Below are 4,792 nucleotides of genomic sequence, written 5' to 3' on the forward strand. Positions count from 1 at the left end.
GCGTTATCTTGCTAAAAACAAACATCGGCGAGCATGGAGTTACAATTTGTACCTTTAAAACTACATTTAAAATACATGTTAGCTTCTAAAACAAAATTAGTTTAATGTGAAATGGTCTTAAGACACGAAGTACACGTTTTTTTTTTGCCATCGAAAGAAGCGTGGTCATATAGTGATAATTATTTTACCGATGAATAATTGCTTTCCCATACAAAATGGCGCGTGGAGAAAGCGCCACTTCCGGTAAACGAGATCTCGTTTTTTTTTGTCACGGGAGGTTGGCGAGATTTGCTCTATATGCCTTTCAAGTTGCCAATCTATTTATTTTTATAGCTCTTTGAATCAAGTAATAAATCTACTTTCGTTGATTTGTGTAAATATATAACATTAGCTGATAACAAGGAAAATGTTGCTATGTCTTGAAAGTGTATGTGCGTATGTTTATGTCACAACGGCTTCCACTGTGTAAGGGTTTAAATAAAAAATCAGTAAAGTTTCCTATTTTAAATAATCTTTTATACAACAACATTTTCAACAACTAAACAGTTTAAGAAAAGTAAAATAATTAACATTGCAAGTAAAATTGTTCTACCACTGTTCAAGCTCACTTCGAGTTTTAACATGTAATTGGGTGCACTAAGATTTGCAAGCAAAATCTGAACATTAGTCAAATGTTAAATCCTGAACCGCTTTCTAGTGTAGATTCAATCGATGTCCCATTCTGCTACGTGGTAATTATAATTCGGTTGCAGTCACTCTTGTTCCTTCCCTGCGCACATCTAAAACCCCTTAATAAGAACATTTCGTTGGCGCGATACAGTAATTTCTCATTTTTCCCGAGCAATTGTGATGAACACGTGGCCCTGAAACGTTAAACAAAATTAAATAGTAGCATATCATTAAAAACTAAACTGCACTGGTGCGACGTTATACCTTTAAAAATATATTAAAAGGTTGCTCCTTTAAAAAACAGCACATGATAATAATTTAACTATATAATTTTGCTTTACTTAGCATATTATCAATGCATTTGTCCCATAGAATCTTGCCTTGAACTCAAGTTCGGAATCAAAGCCATCATATTCGACTATTTTCGATGACACGCCATATATAGTTATCATGAAAAAATAATTAGAGTAACAAGTTAACTAACGGTTTCCAAAATACTTTCTATTTATATTATCATGCGTTGAAGTGCCTATCTATCTATACCCCTGATTAAGGTTTCTCTACTGTAAAATTATTGGAATTAAATCAGTTATTTATATCCTAGTCTAAATAATGAAACAACGGGTAGACCTTTTTTATATTTTGATATTTTATGTTGTCTGCGGATATCGACAAGTCAAAAACATATAACGATATTCAACTCTCGAGTACAATATTATTTGGACTAATTTATATCCATACCTTCAAACAGCAATCGACATATTCGTGTTTGGTACGGAGACCTAGTTTAGCGTTGAAATCCTTGTCTGGGGGTAATTCCGTTAGAGGATGTTCTCCACTTCTCAAATATTATGTCGTATAGCGTTTTGAAAATATAATACGTCAATTATGTCTTGCATGCCAATCACTCAGCAATCCTTTTTAACATATATTGACAATTCCATTGATGCAGACTAGAAGTTTTGTTTCCTTTTTCATCTTTCATGTACCTAAAATAACAAATATAAGGACATGATAGAACATATATCATACATATGCACGTTTATAGTATACAACATATGTTCAAGATATGCCTCGTTCTTTCAATAAGTACTATCTTCAAATGCTTAAATGAAGGTTACAGACCATCTAGTGCAAGCAATCTAACAATTAGTTATTCCAATTAATAGAACTTCCAGGCAAGCGTGATCAAATTTACATGAGCACCAGCCCGATGTTAGTCATGCTGGAAATTGGTGAGCCGGGAAGGACATCAATTCAGTTGGTGAACCGGGAAGGCGAAATTTTAGTTTACTGATTTTTCGGAAAGTTTAGATTCCAATGACTAATCAAGGTATCACTGACATCTGTTTACCATGAAAGAACACCCGTCAATGCTTGGATTTATCAGAAATTCATGTAAACTCTTGTTATGCGACATAATACGGTGTGGTGAATAGGGAAGCATTTCCATGAAGTGCATTGTGCACGAATGTTCTCTTAAACGGAAGGATTTCTTGAAAAATGCAAACGTAAACGATGAACTAGACGCATGTGCGGATACTTTAGACTATATGTCATTTCCGAATCTATTAGTTGTCAATGTAATAATCGCAAGTTTACTCACCGAATCGAGATGTTTTGACACAAAAATGCCGCATCGGGAAGTGTTGCGCGCACCTGTTGATGACGTACTATACCACCCCTGAACTTTGGCCAAGTGCTTTACTTTTAAAACTACTCTAACGACTGATGCCAGTCTACGACAAGCCGAACGAGTAAAGTTATGCAGTGAGGCACGTGCTCACACTTTTTCACAATGTTGTAGGTTTGTGCGAAACAATCACGTTGTAGATTTCTATTTCATTTTTCGGACCAATATAATTACGTAGAAAGAAAACTTAAGAACAAAAACCAGTAGTCAGTATCGTGAAACAATTACATGTATGAACAGCCGCGTGGAAATAAACAATACAAATGTTATTCTCCTAGATCTAAATACAAATAAAAAGGCTTACCAGATATACGTCTAAGAATAGGTAGGGCATCGAGATCCACAAGGGCCTTGTAAATGTTACTTCTCGTTATTCGTGCAGAAAGCATAGTTGACAAATCGAAAAGTATTCTCTCTGACAAAACAACTTTGTATACACGGATAAACACATAACTGGACACGAACATGTTGCACGAAATTTTGATGCTATTACTGTCAGGACATATACCTACATGATACAAATACAAAACAGAGTGAACTTTTACTGCCAAAAACCAGGAGGTGGAGGACAAGGGCGTATTCAGCGGGAGTGCGGCGGGTGCGGACGCACCACTTTGTCTAGCCTGGATTCCAGTCTGTCGATTTTTCATGTGTTTCTGTTCTGCAAATCTATCTATACTATCAGAAACTAAACGAGCCAGTAACAGCAACTTATGAAATAGCGCGTATGTTATGACAAAGCAAAAAATATCAACGCCTGAATCCCAGGTTACTCTTTGTCGGCAAAGTTTGCAAACTTCATTCCATTAATATACTTTTTAAGCCGTTTCTATATGTTTTCTGTATTTATTCCGGCTCGCTTCGCTCGCCAACTTGCATATACATACATTGTAGGTTGTCCCATATGCAAATATGCACACAGAAAAACACAAAACAGTTATTACATTACAAAGATTGCAAATTGGGTGCCCTTCATCAATCTTAATTGATAGACTAAATTTGAGATTTCAGACATTTTAGTCAAAATTTTCTGCTCGTTTACTCGCAAAACTTAATTTCACTAGTATTTATAATTACTGAAGAAGTTGTAAAGCAATTTTCGGACAAATTTAAAAGATGACTTTTCAAAAAAGTAATTAAAGTTGTTTAGCCTTTAAAGCCTGTTAAGGACAGAATGTAGTAATGAAGTACTTTGTTCCTATTGTAGCAGGTGTGCAGGGTTATAAATAATCGAAATAAAAAAAAAATACTCACATTGTTCAAATTTTAGTTTTTTTCTCTTTTTTTTTTTTTACTATTGTTCTTTTTAAATTTTAAATGAAGTTTAAAACTATTGTAGTTCAGAGCTTATGTCGCAAATATAATTTTAGATTAAAGCGCTGCTAAATTTGAGTTCTAACTGGTTATGATTCTACTCCCAAGCATGTTTTGAGAAGTACTTTAATGATGGGTTTGTGGAGTTTTTGAAATCAAAAGCTCAGGAAGGAATTTGATTAAATCAGTGAGAAAACGTCCACATGTTCAGCAAAACGAGGCATTGTTTCCTATGTTGTCAGTCCTGATATGCATGTTTTAATTGAGCGCATGGTTAGTACTAAACTTTTTGCATTCGAAAAGTAAAAAAGATGTGAATGAAAGCGTACATCACTGAAATAAAATTTTTTGTAATATATTCAACCACTTTAGGTGAAGCGGTATACTCAAAATTTGTCCGCGCTGCTAAAAGAGATATTTTATTTATTTGTAGATTAAGGCATGCAAGAAAAACTTTATTATTGATTGTAGTGTGGGGCAAAAAACACCATAAAACAATATCTATATAAGGTCATTCTCCCGTTCAATAGTTGAGCCGTGCCATGAGAAAACCAACATAGTGGTTATGCGACCAACATGGATCCAGACCAGCCTGCGCATCCGCGCAGTCTGGTCAGGATCCATACTGTTCGCTAACAGTTTATCTAACTCCAATAGGCCTTTACAGCGAACGGCATGGATCCTGACCAGACTGCGCGGATGCGCAGGCTGGTCTGGATCCATGCTGGTCGCAATCCCACTATCATGTTGGTTTTCACATGGCGCGGCTCATTTAGCAAAAATTGCAAGACTCACTAGACATAAAGGAGGCTTTTTACGAAGCCAGGGTACATTTTCATTTTCACTTTTAAGTAAAAGTATATTGCCATCGGATTACTTTATAGTTAAGAATTTTTTTTTTCTAATTTAAAATTCAAAGCTTAGTCGAGTTTTATGGTTCCATGCGAACTGCGGGTAGATGGTAATCGAAGCATTAAGGCATTGACTCGAAACCATACCATTTAAGGTTCTCGTTGAAATGAAATATATTTAAAAAAATGTGAATAGTGACGCAATCGCCCAATTCTATAAAAAAAAAAAGGTTATTGTAATTTATTTCAGAATTACTTGATAAGT

General features: G+C 35.1%; 1 long non-coding RNA gene across 2 annotated transcripts; it reads right to left on the bottom strand.

The window, feature by feature from the left end:
• Positions 1-494: 494 nt before the first annotated feature.
• LOC128550847 (uncharacterized) lies at positions 495-2,351 on the bottom strand. Of its 2 annotated transcripts, XR_008368504.1 has the most exons (3): positions 2,276-2,351; positions 1,411-1,658; positions 495-863 (listed from the first exon to the last, which is right to left on the bottom strand). It is a non-coding gene; the product is annotated as an uncharacterized LOC128550847 (long non-coding RNA). The 2 variants fall into 2 exon arrangements; XR_008368503.1 differs by lacking the exon at positions 2,276-2,351 and having other exon boundaries at positions 1,411-2,227.
• Between the last annotated feature and the right edge of the window lie 2,441 nt (positions 2,352-4,792).

Source organism: Mercenaria mercenaria, chromosome 18, assembly GCF_021730395.1.
Source record: "Mercenaria mercenaria strain notata chromosome 18, MADL_Memer_1, whole genome shotgun sequence".
Classification (NCBI taxonomy): Eukaryota; Metazoa; Mollusca; class Bivalvia; order Venerida; family Veneridae; genus Mercenaria; species Mercenaria mercenaria.